This window comes from Propithecus coquereli, unplaced genomic scaffold (genome assembly GCF_000956105.1).
Source record: "Propithecus coquereli isolate 6110/MARCELLA unplaced genomic scaffold, Pcoq_1.0 Scaffold15, whole genome shotgun sequence".
Classification (NCBI taxonomy): domain Eukaryota; kingdom Metazoa; phylum Chordata; class Mammalia; order Primates; family Indriidae; genus Propithecus; species Propithecus coquereli.
In genome coordinates, this window is record NW_012139413.1 from 8872521 (window position 1) to 8893901 (window position 21381).

Genomic DNA, 21381 nt, shown 5'->3' on the forward strand with positions numbered 1-21381 from the left:
GCTCATACTGAAAGTTAAATTTAAGTAGGTTATAAAATAATATGTAACGTATCTTCATTTGTTCCAACTAGCTATGTACATCTGTATGTTTGTATCTGTCTCTTTATTCATCTATTTATCTATCCATCTATCTATTTATCTACATTCTTCTTTACCTATGTCTTCAGATAAAAAATAGAGGGATATACCAAAGTGTTATTAGCAAATTTGCCAATCTGCACTTTTTCATATTTCTACTCCTGTAAGAAAAAAGAATGTTATATAAAAAAGAAAATAATACTTAAAATTTCAAACTATATCATTTCCTAAACTGAAGACCTATAACATTCTACTTTAATTAGAAAGTTTCAAAACAGATAAAAATTCCTTCATAGGTCACATTAAGTTGAGGTACGAATGTGGTTTAGAGGAGACATGACTAAAACATTAGCTTTTCCAATTAGAACAGCAAACTAGGGACAGCTTTGTAAATGATATGGTAAGAATGAATCTGCAAGCTCACATTATGAACCAATATACTGACAGGTATGACCCAACTGATATCACCAAAAAAAAAGAAAAATGAGTTGATTGAATTTATTATCTCTAAGGTTTTGGAGGACAGAGGTTATGCTTGAAAGGATATTTTATGCTAATACTAGTCTGTGTTCTCTTTCCCTTCTTCCTCTAAACCTTTTTATTTTTAATTGATGGTGGATGGTGAGACAATATATCTTTAGATAAAGTTAATATAAAGAGTTCAGGTAATAAAACAAATAAAAGGTACACTTAAGTAGCTTTTACTTTCTTTTTACTTATTGGTATAAATATACCTTCAACTTTAAATGTTTTAATCAATGTAAACTTGTATTACATCATTCTTGCCACAACATGTGTAGCAAAACACTTCAAAGTATGTTATAAATAATGGTTGGTTAATTGCTATTTTTCTATTATCACCCCCACACCATTTTTATTGCCAGTTTCTCTTTCCTTAAAAATCACTAGTGATGTCTCGTATGATTTAAGATTGATTCATAGCCTTCTCTGTTATTATTCCCCTATATTAAACCCTTTATCCCAGGCATACTGAGCTATTTTCAGTTTTTTTTTTTTTTTTATCTAAGATAAATTTTCATTACTCTATGCCTTGGAACATGCTTTTTCTCTTACCTTGATTACCTTTCCCCTGCCGAATTTATTTGTCAAATGCTTTATTCATTTCTAGGACCAAAGATCAAACACTTCCTCCATAAAATTTTCTTTACTGCATCATTTAGACACAACTTCTTAGGTACCACTAATTCTCCATGTCCCCTAGATCCTAATTTCTGGTACCATTGTTGTAATTTGTTCCTCTTTCTAACATTGTTCTTATCACATTATATTGCACTAATTTTCTGTATGACACTTCAACTAGGTCTTTGTCTTATGTGTACTTCAATCTTTAGCACTCAGCACCTAGTAAGCACCCAATAAATATTTGTCTCATGTATGCATCTATATCCCCCTTCATAACTCTTTTAACATTAAACATTCTGAGCTAATTATACAATTCTCAGACTACAACTCCAATCAATTGCTGCTTTTCCTCATTTTAGACAGGAATTGCATGTAACAGCTATTTCCCTATCATCTCAGAGGTAATTGAATAAAGACAAAAAGCCAGGGGTGGTTGGTCCTAAATATTGAGTTTGGTATGCCCTCCCATTGCACTTGCTTTTACCCTGAGCTATACATTACTAGAAATGATGATCCCTGCCCTCAATCTAGTGAGGAAGGCAGACATGCACAGATAATGGAGGGGAATATTTGACTGAAACACAGTAATGGGAAGACACTTAAGGAGGTTGCTGAGGTGGTTCTATTTGTGACCCACTGAATTTAATGGTCTAAATTGGAGTTGATGGTGTTGCTTTTAAAAGTGATAACAACACAGTCTGTTCTAAAGATTTCTATCTATGTCTAGGTATAGAGAAGCCTGCCTGATATTGGATTTGGGTGATGAGTAAGGGAACCATATGTCACTGATTGCTTGGTACTGTCCAAGTTCACATTTGTGGGTCAGGACACAACAGGACACAAGAAGACTTCTAATCCTTTTAGTGTCCTCCCCTTTCACTTTTGAAAGTGTCCCAGTGAGGATGATGAATTATACATCAAATTGGTGATGAGCCATCTCCTTAAAGGAAATTAATAATAGGAAATCATAATGGTAGGTGGTAATATTCATTTGGGATAGCTAAATATATTTTCACATTTAATTCTTACAACAACTCCCTGGGAAGTTACCATTATTATAATGACCCCAGTTTTACAGAAGAAGAAATTGAGGCACAGAAAGGTCCAGAAATGTTCCCAAGTCATACAGTTAATAAATACAACAGGAAAGATTTAAATAAAGTCTGATTTTAGAACTTATAACCTCAACTATTATGATATCTCCCTCCTAGTTAAAACCATTTTATTCAAGTAGCAAAAGAATGTGGAGAACTAGGTCATTAGGACCCAGATCTATCTTTCTTCTTGCTACTCTCTCTCCCATTCTTCCTCCCTTCCTCCCTTCCTTCTTTCCTCTTTCCTTCCCTCTTTTCTCTTTTTTTTCTTTCCATCCTTCCTCCTTTCCCTCCTTTTCCCCCCTCCCTTCCTTCCTTCCTTCCTTGCTTCCTTCCTTCCTTCCACAAATATTTTTTTGTTTGAAGTTTGTCCTTAAATTTTGGAAAGCAGTTAAAGGTTTGAGGATCTGGTAAGAGGAATTACGTAAGATTGGATAATGGGTATTAGAAATTTGCTTAAAGATCAGCACAAATGATAATACCCCTCAAATAGAGACACTGGTGGAACAATGCTTGTCCAATAACTCATACCTTTGCCAGAGAGGGTGGTGTGTAGACAAAAGGGTTAAATAGTATTAAAGTTAAATAAAGACAAACAGAGAATACATTCTACATGTCAGGCATGGTCCTAGGCACTAGGAATACATCAATAAACAAGGTAAAATCTCTGCTCTTATGGAGTGCACATAAATCTCAGGAGTTGGAAGTTTATACTATATTTTCATGGTACCCCCTTGCAGATATATTTTTTTTTTTGAGACAGAGTCTCACTCTGTTGCCCTGGCTAGAGTGAGTGCCGTGGCGTCAGCCTAGCTCACAGCAACCTCAAACTCCTGGGCTCAAGTGATCCTACTGCCTCAGCCTCCCGAGTAGCTGGCACTACAGGCATGCACCACCATGCCCAGCTAATTTTTTTCTGTATATATAGATATATATATATATTTTTTTAATTGTCCAGATCATTTCTTTCTATTTTTTAGTAGAGACGGGGTCTCACTCTTGCTCAGGCTGCTCTCGAACTCCTGAGCTCAAACAATCTGCCCGCCTCGGCCTCCCACAGTGCTAGGATTACAGGCATGCGCCACCGCGCCCGGCCCCTTGCAGATATTTTTGATGAAAGTTAACGTTGCCTCTTAAATATAATACAAAATAAAATTGGCTGGGTAGGTAGGTGGAGGATGTAGCCACAAACACACTACACATAGTTGATTAGCAGTGTATATTCCTGTGGGCCTTGGCACTGAACATCCATTTAATGCAGGAAACATTTATCAAGTGTCCACCATGTGCCAGGCTGTGTGGCAAGCTTTCCGCCAAAGCAAGCTACCATGTCTCTCTCAGAAAAGCAAGATGAGAGGTACATGTGTACTCTGTATTTCTATTATTTCTAAGTGGAATCAATCACTTTTTAATTACTTATTGTTTTTCTTGACCAACAGAAAACACAGAAACACACACAGCACACTCTCTGTCCTCAAAGGCTAGGTTTCTGGGAAATTAAGGTACTCAAAGCTAAATTATTAACAAGGCTTTTACTCTCTTACATAATCGTGTTGAGAGAAAAGCTCTCAGGTACGTTTTAAAGTCACCGTTCCTTGGAGTCTATTTAGATATGGCCTTGGCATATTCTACCAGGGGTTTTGACCCTATTAGCCATGGTCCATTTAGCAGAAGTCCTATTTGCAATATTCCTTCCGGCACAGGCACTGAAGGGGATCAAGCCCGCTGCCCTAATCAGGCAATTTGAGTACTGACAAAACAAATAAGTATGCACACTAGAGAATTTTACTAAACCTGACATGAAATGTTTGGGGCATTTTAATTTCCAAAAAATTAGTTATATTCCACCCCTCTACATTTAAACCAGTTGAGAAATGTTATGCAGATATAACTGTAATGCAACTGTTTGTAGCTCCATTAAAGGTTAAATTTGCATAAAAATTAATTCATTAAATGAGAACTGTACTGTATTGAGAGTGAATTATATTGTGATTGACAAAAACTCCGTTTTGTAGATTGACAGTGAGGCTTAGACACATTTAGACAATTCTAGCAAATAAATATCAGGAGATCCTATCACAAAGAATCAAAAAGTTGAGGAGCTCGAGCCATCTGGATACTGACATTTTGGCTAAGTTTGGCTAAGAGAGTATATTGTTTGTGTCTATAGTGAGACATATTTGCTGGTGTATTTGTTCTTTTAGTCCAATTGTATATAATTTTAGTATACTCAGGACATAGTCCTCTGAATGGAATTTAAGGACCATGAAAACTCAGATCCAGGAATACAATAGAGAATGTTAAAATGATGTGAACATAGAGAGTAGCCTAGTAAAATGGAAATGGGAAAATTTGATGACCTGAGTGGTTTGCTGTTACTCTTCTGCCATGGGAATCTGTTCTGGCTAAAAGATCTTGTAAGAGAAGTTCATAAAACATTTATATGTGTAATTAAAGGTTCTCTAACTTAAGAGCTGGGGCATGCATCTTCTAGATAATTCATTGAATTTGCAGTTTCAATTGTGGTTAGTGTAGATTTCTGAAATTTCTACATTCACTAACAATAATATACTATTTTAAAAAGGCTCCTTATAAAAATGCTTCATGAATCTAAATGTAATTCAAACGGTAAAATTGATTGCCTTTATGAAATGTAATTGGAAATATTTTTTCTTACTCCCAGAAAGATTGAAATAGTTATTCAAGTAATGAAAATGGTACTGTGAAAAATTATGGCCTCCATAGGCCATCATTGTCTTCTATTTATACATTACCTTTTCTTGAAATAAAACTACAAATATAATTCACTACATGTTTCCGAAGTTGGCAAGTGTACCATAACAGGAGATTCTACCAATTTCCACAGTTATTTTAAAAACAATCACTTTCACATTTAGTGCCAAATAAAACAAGTTCAGAGAAGGTTCCCAGACTGATTTTTTGAGGCTCCTAAGGGCGTCTCAGTGTTCTAAAAACAACAGATGCCTGTTTGGATAGTCTTCAGGTTTGTCCTTAAATTTTGGAAAGCAGTGAAAGGTTTGAGGATCTAATAAGAGGAATTTACTTTGTGATCAGCTAATGGGTATCAGGAATTTACTTAACGATCAATACAGATGATGATATTCCTCAAATAGAGACACTGGTGGAGCAATGCTTGTCCAGTAACCTTTGCCAGAGAGGGTGGTGTGTAGACAAAAGGGTTAAATGGTATTAAAGGTAAGTAAAGACAAATAGCGATAGCACAGCCTGAGGCAACCGGCTTCACAGGCGGTTGCCCCATAGATAATAGTTCTTTTGTCCAGTGTTTCTCCAACTTTAGTGAAGATCAGAATCACCTGCAGGGCTTTCTCAAAGACCTATGACCAAGCTCTACCCATAAAGTGTCTGATTTACTAGGTCTGCCTGGGGTGGGGCTCATGAATTTGGATTTTAAAGAAAAGTTCCCAGGTGATACCTGTGATAGTATTTCCGAGGCCACACTTTGAGAACTTGTGATTTATTTAAGGCATTCCGGGTGTTGGTACCAATCTTATCGGATTGGTTTAAAAGCTCTCCTTTCTCATTTCACTTAATTCATTCAGGCTCTTGAGCACTGTTTCCTGATGATGAAACTCACAGTCTAATATTTAAAACAAAAGCACTGGGTGGTTAATATGATATAATAGCGAGGGTACTTCTGTCTGATGAACTTAGCTTTCTTCCAGGAACAGGGACACTCACCTCTGAAGAATTATTCTTTCTAGAACCTGTTGGGCTCTCTTTCTTCAAACCTCTTGGTAGTTTAAAGGGAGTCAGTTGCAGATCAGCCTTGATAGCTCTCAATAATCAGGAGAGAACTAGGGAAAATTTACACATCTCATTGTCTTGCCGTGATTGGAAGTAGTCTTGTCATAGTAATCTTGTAGTCTCTATGGACTAACTAAAGTAAACATAATAGATGATGTTGTCAGTTTGATTTTTATTAAGCAGAATAATGTCTAAAGAATATAAAGGAATTTTTCTACTGGATGCAACATATCCATTTATGACAGGCAGACTTCCTGGAAGTCTCTGCTTCTTTCTAGTTGGACCTGGGGACATTTACTTAGCCCCTATGGGCCTCACTTTTATACCTATAAAATAATGAAAATAAAAGTACATACCCTTTATAGGGCTCAATGAGATAAAATTAATTAACTCATATAAATCACATAGCAGAGTGCCACCACATAATAAGTACTTAGTTATTATTAGCCTTTAGGCTTTATGCATAATCCATAGATAAATGGAATAGCTGACTCTGCCTATTGGGGGATCTAGAAACACTTCTTTGGGCCTGCCAGTTCTGGAGAAGCCTCGAGTGGGGAGGCAGACTGGGGTTAAATCAAGGCGATCGAGCAGAGGTCCTTTCCCACTGGAGATTGTGAGAAGAGTGTGGGATGGGACGACCATCTCCAGGCACAGGTTCCTAGCAGAAAGAGTTTAAACGGAGGATTACTGAGGAGAAAGAGAATAGTATTTGGTAGCAATTCTCTGAAATCAAAGGAAATAATAAAGGAGAATTTAAATCTTTTTGCTTTGACATAAGCCATTTCTGCTTTTCAAAGACTTAGCACTTTTGTTCTTTCCTGCTCTCTGTAGCTTTAGTCACTCTCTGTGTGGCTCTTCCTGTTCTGTTACTTTACATATAATGGATATTTAATAGTTTTTGTCTGTTTTTTGTTTTTTTCTGATACCATTAGCTTGAGCTACCAAACTTATAATATGTGAAAAGTATCCTTTCCTCATTCTAAGCACCTGGGCCTACTAGGAGAGCTCTAAAGCAATCCTGAGATTGCCTTGACAGCCAGGAGAGAACTATATCAGCTTCTTCTCATTCTTTTTCTCACATCCGTGCTGCAAGACTGGGAAGCAGCACAGTGAGTCAGAAGGAGGAAAAGAGGACCGTGAGTAAAAGAACAGACCAAGCCTCTGTTCCTCACTGCCGGCTGTTGAGCCTAGGCCAGGCCTGAGCTAGAGAAAGGCAAAAAGCTTCTTATTGTTTGTGGGATCCATGTTTTGATTTTGATTTGACTGGACATTTTATTACTTAAATAGAGATGGTTATACAATTTAAAAGCAACCTCAGTAATGGGTTGTAGCCCCAGATAGCATCTAGAGGCTCAGAAGGAAGAAGAAAAAGTTTTAGGCCATAGTGGGAAAAATTTTTAAGTATTTCTTGATTGTACTTATTGAGTCCATCCCAAGAAATATTCCTTGGCCAGTGTAATATTTGGTTCTCTGATTTATTTTTAGGCTTGTAATGGAATCTTTAAATGAATAGCATATTAACTTTAAGAGATGACAGATTAATAGTTCATTCTACTGGCTATTTTCAAGAAAATAAGGAAGTTCAGCGACTTGAATAAAGGAGGTTTTGAGGATCAGTGTGTCTAAATTAGATCAAAGGAGGAGAATGAGTAAGACATTAGGGCCAAGATTCCGTTTCTGTCTAATTAATTCATGCCCCAACTTGTAAACTCTGCATCATCTTTGGCAAACTAATTTTTCTCCCATTGCCAATGTAGTTTGCTAATGTAGTTTCCTTTCTCTGTGACAGCTTTTCTCTCCCTGACAGATGAAAAACATCTATTCATCATGTGTATCACCTCTTCCATATAACCTTTCATCGTACCATAGTCTACTATTTTTCCAAGACAAAACTTACTGCTTCCTTTTCGTTTCAGCATTGGACAAATATCCAGACTTTTTCAAGAGTCCTTTTATTGCTTTATTGCGACTACTTTTTTACAAGTCTGTCTTTGTCTAAATAATTCATTTGTGAGCTTCTTGAGCGCAGGAACCTTGCCATATTTCTATTTGTATTTCTAAAATTTAATATCATGCTTAGAATATACTAGATACTCAATAATTATTTTTTGAATAAATGAATGAATATGTTTATCGAGTGGCTTTGTCTCCAAATTCAGAGGAGGCCACGTAGTCCAAAGTGTCAGGGATACCAAGAACGAAGAGGATCAGATATTATTGCCCAGAGAGGCCAACATTTGTTACATGACTACCTTTATCACTCCCCTGGTGTTTAAAGACTCTATTATTTCACTAGTCATTGAAATTTAAATTTAAATGGAGTCATTCAGTTACTGATTGCATGTGCAGTTCAAATCTATTTATCTCTTAGTTTATTTTTCTTTAGTGAACCTTTTATGTGAAACAAGTACTAGCACAAGTAGAGTTATGTAGTTGAAATAACAAAACTGCTACATCTGTACATTTCTTTTGTTCGTTGTTTTCCTTTTTTCTTCTTGCATTATAAATAAACTGTTGAATCTGGGATAAATTTTAATTCTTGATGAGCTTCTTCAATATTTAGACTGCTTACATTCAATCAGTGTGAAGTTGGTAAAGACTATCTCGTACAGTCACAGTAAATTTAATTATATCAGTTGTTGCTTGTAGATAATACGATTGCTTATATTCAGTTTGTTTTATGAGGCATTTATAAGCAGTTACTAGTGCAATCAATTTATTTATGCGATAACTATCTTTCAAAAAGTAATTATTTCCAAAGTGTTGGTGTGTTCTCTTGACATAGTCTGCTTCCATTCACATTTTAATACTAGGAAAAAAAAAAAGTCTAATTCAGGAAATTGTGGAATGAATTTGGTGGACATCTGCCTTGAGAGTAACTGTGACAAAAGTTCTATAAAAATTGTCTCATGGTAGTATACTCAGTGACATTAGAATACTGCAAGTTTAGTTTGTGAAAACCAGGCCAATTTTCAACTGCTTTTGCAGTAGCATATGTGTTTGTTCTGCACTCTTAGGGACTCAGCTGGCATGAGGTTATTGGTAAACTGTCTGATAGCTATTCACAGGGCCATGTCGGAATATAGACAACCCGAAAATAGGCATTGTAAATACCTTAAAATCAAGTAAAATTTGATCCTATTCTTGGAGCTTATTGTTTTGTTGGCAAAGCAGATTCTGTTTGTGCCATTGTGCTGCTGCTTCACACAGGCCCCAGAAATGTACAATTGGCAATTGTTCTGAGGAATTATCTCACAGAGGGCATTACTGTGGTAATTCCCCAAACTTTAACAAGATTGCTGGACATGATACATTGAAAATCAGTGAGGTTCCTGGCAGAGATACCAAAGTATGCAGTGCGAATATGTTCATTAAATGATCTAGGGAAAGCAAAGAAATTGAAAAAGTTTACATGTTTTTCTAGAAGTATATCTGTTGCATAGTTAATGGTAATTTGTTATTTCCAGGCAAAGTGAAGTTGCGTAAGCATTGAGAATGAAGATTCTAAATTTTGGTGATAATATGCCCAAAGTAATACCTTTAGTCCAAATGACTTAACAGAATGCAGGGCTTAAGTATGCATCCTCTAGTTAGTTGTATCATTTTAAAAGGCAAACCAATCAGATTTGTTGGAGACATCTTGTGCTGTTTTATTTATGAGTTGATATTCACTGCTTTGGACAAGATTTATTCCTATTTTTGCCTCAAAATTTTAAGGTTAATTGCCCCTTAAAGGGCCTGCTCATTCTAAGTGAGTTTCCTGTCCAGTTGGCAATAGGCTTTAGGTCTGCTGATAATGATGATGGAAGTCTTGGGGGGTGGAGTTGGCTACTAAAGTGATACAGACTTTGCAGTTGATGATTTAGAGTAGCTAGAGCTGTGCCCACAAGGTCAGTTACAAACAGAGTGCACTGGGCATACTATTAGGCAATAAGTGATAGAGTCTAGATTCTACATTAACCATATTATTGACTTTAATAAGCTACTTAATTATTCCAGTCATTAGGGTCCCCACCTATAAAATTAGGTAGTTAGAAGATCATTAAAGTCCCTTTTAGCTCTATTCTTCTATAAATCGGAATTAGCATACATAGTGCCATAGTTGATGAACAACTCTGATTCCTTCTTTTTCTGGGAACATTCCTAGACTATAGTGTCTAGTTTTCCTTGCATTAAATGTGATTATGTGATTGAGCTCTAGGAATGGAATCTTAATCACCATTTGGAGAAAAAAAAAAGTCCTTTGACCAAGAATACTCAGTTTAGACTAAATATGAATGAGAAGGAATTGAGATTTGAGTGTTTGTGATAAATTCTTACCCTACCAATAATTTGGAACTATCTAATTATATGAAAATGTGCAAATAAAGTACCTTCTCTGTTTTACCCTTTCATCTAGACATCAGTAGCATTTATGGAATAACATTATAGCTAGTAAATAGACACTATAGGTTTTGGAAACAAAATCTTTGATGGTATTGAGGAATTGAATACTATATTTTTTCTAAAACCTACTTTTTTCTAAAATATTTAGCAGATTCTCTGAAAACCATTCATAGCACAGGATGTTATAAGTATTATATTCCCAACTAACCTAGATGGAAGAGCTTGCCTCTTAAAAGAATAAAATCAAATGCTCTAGGTTATCATGTGTTTTGGTCTTGTAAGTATACATTTTAATTAATTCAACTGAACATCATTAGTTTAAGCTAACTACAAAGCAAAATTTTTTTTTTTTTATTTTATTTTTTTTTTTTATTTTTTTTTTTTAGAGACAGAGTCTCACTGTGTTGCCCGGGCTAGAGTGCCGTGGCGTCATCCTAGCTCACAGCAACCTCAAACTCCTGGGCTCAAGCGATCCTACCGCCTCAGCCTCCCGAGTAGCTGGGACTACAGGCATGTGCCACCATGTCCGGCTAATTTTTTCTATATATTTTTAGTTGTCCGATTAATTTCTTTCTATTTTTAGTAGAGACGGGGTCTCGCTCTTGCTCAGGCTGGTCTCGAACTCCTGAGCTCAAACAATCCGCCCGCCTCGGCCTCCCAAAGTGCTAGGATTACAGGCGTGAGCCACCGCGCCCGGCCCATACAGAGCAAAATTTAATGCAAATTAGTTGGAAATCTTATTTATTGTATACAGCAGAGCAGAGGGCATGAGGAAGCATTTACATGATGTAGAATCCAATAAAAGCTACAGTGGACACAGTAGAAGAGACTGAAGATTATTTACTAAGGGGAGAAGAAATCTAAAAACTGTACAAATAAATATGCAAATAATGTTTGAATATGATGCTTAAGATGAACCTAATAGATGAAGATAAATAAATATTCAGGAAAAGGAAGGAAATTATAATGAAAATTGCTTTCTAATGTGAAAAGCAAAAGATCTCTTAGATGGAAATCTAACTTAAAATACATTTCTCTATGTAAAATTCAGAAAATAATCTATGGATTCTTTATAATGTTGCATAAAAAGCAATCTTAAAAGCAGGAATTATAAGGGAGACCTTGAAAATAATAAGTTAACAATTTGATTAAAAAGTTTTGAGTGAGATGGGGAAAATATATTTATCCCATTTTAATTAATTCTGGAAACATTTGGCAGGGGAAGGAAAAATGGTAGAATTATTGGATATTTAAACTAGAAGATTTTGTTTTAATTCAAGTACCCTACTTTTAAGATGTGGAAACTGAGGGAAAAGAGATTAAATAACAAGCCTGGGTCCCATAATCAGTGGCAGTAGTAGGATTATAGTTCTGTGTATTATTGGCCATTTGAGGGGATGAGAAGATGTCTGGAAGGATTTGTGCCCATCTCACAGTTAGAGAATTATATCCCAACTCTAAATCTGATGATCATGATTATGATAAATATGTAAAACTTGCATAATATTTGTTACGAGCCAGACAAGGTTCTATATATTTGACAGATATTAACTCATCTTGTTCTCACAACAGCCCTGGTGTAGCCAGCCTCCACTTAGGTCCCACTGATCTTGCCTTCTAGCATTTAGACATTTGTGTAGTCCCCTACAACACGGTAGCAGAGTTCGTCTGTGTGATGCATGATGGTATGACACTTTTAAGATTCAGTTATTAAAGATCGTGACGCTCTTGTCTTGGTGCATACTCTCACACACACTCTCTCTCTTTGTGTTTCTCTTGCAACATTCACTCTGGGGGAAGCCAACTGCCATGTTATGAGCAGTGCTTTGAAAAGGGCCATGGAGTGAGGAAGGGAAGCCTCTTGCCATGTGAGTGAGTTTAGAAGCAGATGTTAGGGACTCAGTCAAGCTTTCAGATGATGACAGCCTCAGCCCATGGCTTGACTGCAACTTCATGTGCTATCCTGAGCCAGAACCACTTATATAAGCTGCTCAGAGGATTCTACATTGTATTAAGGTCATTTTTTTTTCCCAGATATATTAACACTAAAGGTATTGTTGTTTTATAATGACATTCATTGTTTCTAGTTTTTATGATGTATATTTTTTTAAAAATCTGCAGTTTAGAGTCTACTACAACTGTGGAATAAGGTTGGCTATTGTGTATAATTTCAAATTAGGGCAGTCTCACCGGAAGAGAGTTGTGATACGTCACCGGTGCACAGAAGTTAGAGAAAGGTGAAGGAGTGGGATGCATTAGCTGAGAAGAAGGGTACTGAGGATGGACCTTAACCTCAGAAAAGAATTGCCTCTGTCTGTTAAACTGGGAGCTAAAAACTGTTTCCTTGGTTACAGGGGACGTGATGCTCAGTAGTCAGAAGTAAAATGATTTGAACAGTTTCCGTTTCATTGCTGAGTGGGCTAAGAGAAAATATCAGTTTTCCTGGGATTAATACAGTCATACCTCAGTATCAGTGGGGGATTAGGTCCAGTATCCCTTACCAATACCAAAATCCACAAATGCTCAAGTCTCTTATATAAAATGACATAGTTTTTGCATATAACCTATGTACATCCTCCTCTATAGTTAAAATCATCTCTAGATCACATATAATACCTAATACAATACAAATGCTATATAAATAGTTGCACTGTATTTTAAAATTTGTATTATTTTTATTGTTGTGTTGTTATTTTTTATTTTTTTGAGTATTTCTGATCCACTGTTGGTTGAATTCATGGATGTGGAGCCACCGGATATGGAGGGCCAGCTATGCATTGCCTTTATTTTGCTCTGGTGATGTCTAGCTTAACATATCTGGCTTTAATTACTGATACTCTACAACTGAAGATATTTGAAAACTTAGTGAGTTTCATCTGATTTAGATACAAAAAATTCAAAATGGATGACTATGAAGAATAATTCATGAATAACTTTTATAGGATTAATAAAAATGCATCAGTAACATTACACCTGTGGTGGTTTAAGAAAGATATTTAAAAAATTGTATCAAGGATATTGGTATGGAAAAATGTGAACGTTATAGCCTGTTGGGATATTTTATCAAAATAGGAAAGAGAATAGAAAGAGTGGAAAAATTATGACAAGTTAGATGCATTTTTAATTCTCTTGGGGAAGACATTACAAAAATTATACCATTTGAGATATGTTATACCTATGGAAAGTCTTGCAAGATTTCCTTAGCACAGTTAGTTGATTTGTCACATTGATCCCTGTGTACATGTTCTTAAAGTTTCACACGGCATTGTGATTTTTGGTTTCCTGTCTGCCTTTGCCATGGTCTTGCGTGCTGGCAAGAATTGATATTATTTATCTTTATATTATGCTATGTGTATAGATAGTACTTGGCACATATTAGGAGTTCAACAAAATGTTAGACAATTGAAATACATATTAAAAAATAGTATTTAGCACTTGAATGTTTACAGCAGCACAATTCACAATTGGAAAGATGGGGAAACAACCCAAGTGCCCATCAATACATGAGTGGATTAATAAAATGTGGTGTATGTATACCATGAAGTACTACTCAGCCATAAAAAAATGATGAACTGATACCTCTTGTATTAACCTGGATGGAATTGGAGACCATTCTTCTAAGTGAAGTATCACAAGAATGGAAAAACAAACACGACATGTACTTACCATTAACTTGGTACTAATTGATCAACACTGATGTGCATGTATGGGAATTAACATTCATTGGAAATCAAGCAGGTGGGAGGGGAGAGGTAGGGAAATCAAGCAGGTAGGAGGGGAGACATGGGGATGGGCAAATTCACACCTGACAGGTACAATGAACACTACTGGGGGGATGGGCACACTTACAACTTTGACCCAAACAGTACAAAAGCAATTTATATAACCCAAACTTTTGTACACCTGTAATATTATGAAATTTAAAAAAATGTTAATAGTATTCAGAAAAGATAGTGGTTCCTACATTTTTATTTTAACTGTTAGAGACTGCTAAATTTGGTAGAAATCTTAGCAAGGGCAGGGAAATATCATTTAAATATTTTCCAAAATATTTAAATGAAGAAAGAAAATAATCATTTATTGCGTTTTCTGACAATACAAATAATTTTAAAGGTCAAAATTATCATAAGGAACTTAAGCATGGAATGTACCATAATAATTTATTTCTTCATACTTTTTTCATGTTATTAAATTTGTTGCAAAAAAACTATATGAAATTTTTAAATGGGATTTTACAACAGATATTTATTTATAGTTTTCAAGGTGTTTTAAATTATTCAACCTTCCTTTATTCACATACAGTGAAATATTTATTCATTTATACAAATTTGTAGCATATGCACTGTTATAAGCATATAATTATGTGCATTGTTTAAAGCATATAATCCCCAGAACGTAGTGCCTAGTATGAAAAACTTCTTTTATTCATTGAACTTACATTTTAGTGGCAAGAGTCATAAAATGGAAGTATACAGGGAATCAATAGATCTTGCTTGAACATGCTATATTTAAGAAGTCTCATAGATATCTACCTGGGAATGTCGAGAAGGAAATGTATACATTTATGCATAAATATATACATTAAATGTATAGTTATGTACACTAAATCTATACATATACTTTTAGAGCCTAGGGGAGTGATCAGGGCTAGAGATAAAGATTTGGTATGTAGAATAATAATAATATATGAAGCCCTGGTATTGGATAAAATCACCTATGGAGATTACATAAATAAAAAACAAAGAACAGAGGACAGATCCATGGACACTTCAATATTTAAAGGTCTGGCACAGCAGAATAATCCTTGTAAAAGACTATGAGGTAGGATGACACCAAGAAGTCTAAAGGAAAATGTATTTCAATTATGAAGAGAGTAGCTGCTTATACCAGGTGCTGTGAGAGGTAGAGAGGACAAGAACAGAGAATTAACCGTTGGGTTTTAAAAGATGGCAGTCCTCAGTGACTCATGTATTTCTATTGTAATACCAGTTTTAATAATAGTTGTAATGCCAGTTTTAATAGCAAACACATCCATAGCACTTCTCAGGGTCAGATATTATTCTATGTACCTAACAGGTATTAAGCAATTTAATTTACATATATAAGAACTATTTTATTAGAGTGATAATTGAAAATATCTCATTGGATTGGGCTTAAAAAATGGGAGATGGTTGTATTAGTTATGTATTGTTACATCAAAAATAAAAAAAAAACCCTCAAAACTTAGTGACTTAAAAACAACAAACTTTTATTTTTTCATCATTCCTGTAGATCAGGAATTAGAAAGTGTCTAGTTGGCTGATTCTGGCTCGAGGTCGCTCATGAAGTAGCAGTTAAGATGTTGGGTGGGGCTGCAGTAATCTGAAGGCTTGTATGGACCCAAAAGATTCTCTCGTAATATGGTTCAGTCACAAGGCTTTCAGCTGGAGATCCCAGTTCCTCACTAGTTGTTGACAGGAGGCCACAGTTCCTTGCACCCAACCCTTTCCACCATGCTGGTCCCAACATGGCACGAGGTTCTCCCACAGCACAAGAAATCAGGGGCAAGTGAGGAGAGATTGTGATGCTTTTTATGACCTATTCTCAGAAATTTCATACTGTCACTTCTGTCTTATTCTGTTCATTAAATGTATGTCACTAAGGGGATTCCTAGAAAAAATTAAGCTCCACCTTTTCAAGTGAGTATCAAAGAATTTGGGAAAATATTTTAATCTACTGCTTCAGTGGTAAAGGCATGGAGATTCCAAATATATGCAACCATTGTGAGAATTGTCTTCTGAGAAGGGCAGCGGAGATATGACAAGTTAACTGAAATGAGATGTGGAATGAAAGATTTGTTTTTTCTTTTTAAAGACACTGTTATGGTATATTTTGTGCTTGTAGGAATGAAAAATAGACATGAAGAAGAGAAAGAAGACCTTGAAGTCCTTGGATTTGTTTGGTATGGGGACCTGAGGGTTTCAGGAAATAGGAAATGAAAAATATGGGTTAGCTTGAATAGTAGATATGTTAGTCCATTTTGTGTTGTTATAAAGGAATATCTGAGGCAGGGTAATTTATAAGGAAAAGAGATTAATTTGGCTTACCATTCTGCAGGCTGTACAAGAAGCATGGGGCCAACATGCTGGTGAGGGCTTCAGGGAACTGTGAATCAAGGAAGAAAGTAAAGGGGGAGTAAGCATGTCACATGGCAAGAGAAGGAGCAAGAGAGAGGAGAAGGTGCCAGGCTCTGTTAAATAATGAGTTTTTCCATGAACTAATAGGACAAAAACTCACTCATTACTACAGGGAGGGCACTCATGAGGGATCTGTCCCCTGACCAAAACACCACCCACTAGACTTCACCTCCAACACTGGGGATCAAATTTTACCATGAGATTTAGAAGGGCCAAATAGCCAAACTCTATCATTAGGACAATGAATTTACTATGGAAATTATAATAGGATTGTCTGGCTTTTGTGAGTGCTCGTTTGAAATTCATGATCATAAATATAAGTGAGTCTAGTCAGCACATTTGTGGGATTACGACTATCTTAGGCCAAATCATTATTATTATGTGTCTGAGTTTTTACAATAGTTACCCAACTGATCTTCCTTTCCCCAGGTTTCCTCTGCTATTGCCACATAAATCTTCTGAACACTTTTTATGCATAAATTGAGCTCTAGGCCAAAACCTTTCATTGTTTCTCCTTGATTTTGAAGGCCAAGTACTTAGATTTAACTCCTTAGACTTGTCATAATAGGACCATGGACTGAATCTCCAGCCATGTCAAACTATGAAATATTTTCCACGGGACAGTAACATGATCTGCTTTGTATTCTGGAATGATCATTCTGGCCATTGTGTGGAAACCTATTGGAATAAGGCATTACTAGATTCACAGAAACCAGCAAGGAGGCTCTATCCGTGGTAACATGTGATGATGGCCTCAAAGCATTAGTAGTGGGAAGAGAAGTGAGCAGATGGGGATGAGAGACACTAGGTAGGTAGAATCTCTTGACTTGGTTGTAAGGATAAAGTATTACGGAGGCCTATAGGATGACAAACAGGTTTGTCTCTTACATGGTTGCATACATGGTGGTAACATTTATTGAGAAAGAGAATAGAAAAGGGAGAAACAAGATGAGGAGAAAGAAAAGTCCAGTTTAATACATATTAAATTTGAGATACCTAAGTAACATGCATATGTAGATGTCTAGGAGGCACTGTGTGTATAAATCTGGGGTTTAAGCCTGAATTCTAAACTGGGGATCAAAATTTGGGAATCGTTAGCATTGAAATCATAGATTGGTTTGTCATCACTTACTAAGAGTGTATATATGGAATTAGAGAAGTAGGCAGTATATGGATCCCTGAAAAAATATTTCAAGGGTGGGGGAAGAGATGCCCCAGGAAGAAAAATAAGAAGTGACACACAGGCAGGGCACAGTGGCTCACGCCTGTAATCCTAGCACTCTGGGAGGCCGAGGCAGGAGGATCGTTTGAGTTCTGGAGTTCGAGGCCAGCCTGAGCAAGAGTGAGACCCCCATCTTTACTGAAAACAGAAAGAAATTAGCTGTACAACTAAAAATATGTAGAAAAAATTAGCCGGGCATGGTGGTGCATGCCTATAGTCCCAGCTACTTAGGAGGCTGAGGCAGAAGGATTGATCGAGTCCAGGAGTTGGAAGTTGCTGTGAGCTAGGCTGACACCATGGCACTCTAGCCCGAGCAATAGAGTGAGACTGTTGTCTCGCTCAATAGAGTGAAACAAAAGAAAAAAAAAAGTGACAGAAGGGCAAGAGAATTAAAATAGGGAGGAGTATCACAGAAAGTACAAAAAGGAGATTTCTAGGTTCACTAATATCTATATTTTTAAACTACTGGGACAACTTAGACACAGTAGTTCCCAGCCATAACTATTTGTTAGCATCATTTGGGGACCTTCTTAAAAAAATGTCTTGGTCATATGCCTGATAAATTAATTATTCCCACTACTACCACTGTAGTAGTATAAACAACTAACCATCATTGAACCAACTTACTATTTGTCAGAATCCCTCCCATGAACTTGGATTTCAGTATCTCATTTTATTCTAATGTTACGTGGTCTAGGAACTATTATATCCTCTTTCGAAGGCTCAGAGAGGATAAAGTAACTTGTTCCAGGATGCACAAGTACTAAATGTCTGGAAAGTAACTTGACACAGGTTTGAATGACTCTACAGCCTATTTTCCTAACTAGTTTTAGAAGTCATTTATTTGCACATTAAAAAAACTTTCATGACATACTCCCCAAATTTCCTTTTGTCAACTTGCTAAAGATTTTTGGGCCATTTTTTTTTTTTTTAAATAAGGACAGAAAATTACCATTCTTTGAGGACATGCTTTTGTGCCAAGCACTTGCAGCCATCCCACATGGTACATATCATCTCCACTTTTATGCCACATAAAACAGGGAGATTAATTTCTCAAAGGTTATTACAACCTAGAACTGGTAATATTCAGAACCTAACGGGTCTGTGGGTCCTAAGCCTCAAATTTTTTCTATTATGCTACCTGGCCTTTTTTTATTATTATTATTTATATCCACGGATGAATTCTGTTTTATTTCCTTGAGCCTAGTTCTTCCTCTCAAGATTAACTTCTAGCAACTGTTGCATCTTTCAGGTTCTCATCTTAAATGTCATTGTGTTAGGGAGATTTTTCCTGGTCCCCAGATTAGATTGCTTTCCTGTTACATACATCTAAGGCACCTGTTCTTTCTTTTTTGTAATGCTGCTCATAAAACTTTTTCTGTTTTTGTCTCCTGAACTAAACTAAAAGACCCATGAAGATGAGAATATTTTGTTTTTTGCACTGTTAAAACCCCAGCCTCAGCAAAAGCGTGGCATAGAGCTGTCCCCTCAATAAATATTTTGTGAATTAATTTGTGAACTTTTAGACTATGGGCAGGCCTAGAGAAATGACGTTTGTGTATTTAAATTTATCATAACTAAGATCTTTTTTTTTTCTGAGACAGAGAATTGCTCTGTTGCCTGCGCTAGAGTGCTATGGTGTCAGCCTAGCTCACAACAACCTCAAACTCCTGGGTTCAACAATGCTGCCTCAGCTTCCCAAGTAGCTGGGACTACAGGCACGTGCCACCATGCCTGGCCAATTTTTTCTGTTTTTAGTTGCCTGACTAATTTTTTCTATTTTTTTTTTTTTTTTCTTAGTAGAGACCGGGTCTCGCTCTTGCTCAGGCTCGTCTTGAACTCCTGAGCTTAAGCAATCCTCTTGCCTCGGCCTCCCAGAGTGCTAGGATTACAGGCATGAGCCACCATGCCCGGCCAAGATCTCATAATAAATTAAGAAAATCTTCCTAATAAGAGCAAATACGTGTAGCTTTGAGATGGGACGATGCTTTCAGTACATAAAGGCTATAATAATGTGAAATTTTCTCTCCTTCATTAAAAGTCTGTATGTATCCCATAGAAATATTATCCCCGACAGCTTTACATTTGTGCTGTCAAAGAACACATCTTAGGCCGCTGCACTCAAGGAATCTAGCATTAACTATAGGTTTGTTTCCATGGGCACCTCTCAGTAGCAGAAGATAGACAATAAATGAGACCAAAACATAAGGCATTGATATCATATTACAGCCTTAATAAAAACAGAATAAGGAAAAGAACATAATTGAAATCAGGTTGAGAAAAATACCTCATGTGTCTCGGATCAAGAAAGGAAGTTGGATATTGAGCTGTTTAATATAAATTTGAGTTCTTCTGTCATTTCCTTTTATCCCTTCAAGCTCTTTTTAGAAATTAATAATATTTAGATAAATAAATAGGTGAAATTTCTGTCTCCTAATGGTTAATTCTGATGACGACAAGGATGAATAATTTCTCTTTGTGGAAAAGATAACCCTTAACCAGATGACTTAGGACCAGTTAGAGAAAAAATATGATTGATTTTATTCTTAAGTTTCATACTGGGATATTAACACTGCATAAAGCCAATCAGAAGACTGCGTTTTAATGCGCTTGGAAATAATCATTCCAAATAAATAAGTAAATGTGAAAAATATAATTTATGTAAATCTATGTAAATGGATAGTTATAGTGAATTAGTATATAACATTACTGAATAGATTGCTCAGAGTTTCATTAAATAAAAAAGACTAAAGACCTGGGTTAGCAAGAAAAAGCTCCTTTGCTCTATTTCGGTTGCTTTAGGTTCTTAATCTGGTCCAAGATGATCAACTTCTCATTAATCATAATAATTAGAAGTAGATTTACTGAGCATTAGTATAATTTTCAATCATGCTAATAGTTGTGCAATCCTCCGTTCATTAATATAAATGAGGTAAATTAGAACCATGACATTATAAAGAAGAGGCAGAAGCTGCGGGAACTTTCCTGGATCCTCCCTAAACTCCATTAATTTGATTGTAATATGTTGTTCCTCAATACTTATTTTCACTCTCTTTATTTTCTGTCGCTAATGGTTCTTCAAATTGGTTAATGAGCATACAAACCTCTTAATTTAAGTGACTGCTATGGTGTGATCGAAATCATACATACTTATATTGTCTAATTAGCTTTAACCCTTTATCACATGTTTAATGAACAAGCATTTATGGAATAGTCACTCATGGAATTTGAAAGTAGGTATAGCAGCACAATTCAAAAGAAATAAGAGGCATCCCTGCCTTCCAGGGAATCATAGTCCAGAAGACACTATGGGAAAGGCTTTTCCTGAAAATACTGCATAAATTAGGTCCGCCTTTTATGATCTTTTTCTCAGCTTTTATTTTTGTCATCATAACATTTAACAAACATTAGAGTCGATATTCACTTTTGAGATTATTTATTTACTTTCTTTCTTTCTTTTTTTTATTATTCCAGGGTATTGTGAGGGTACAAA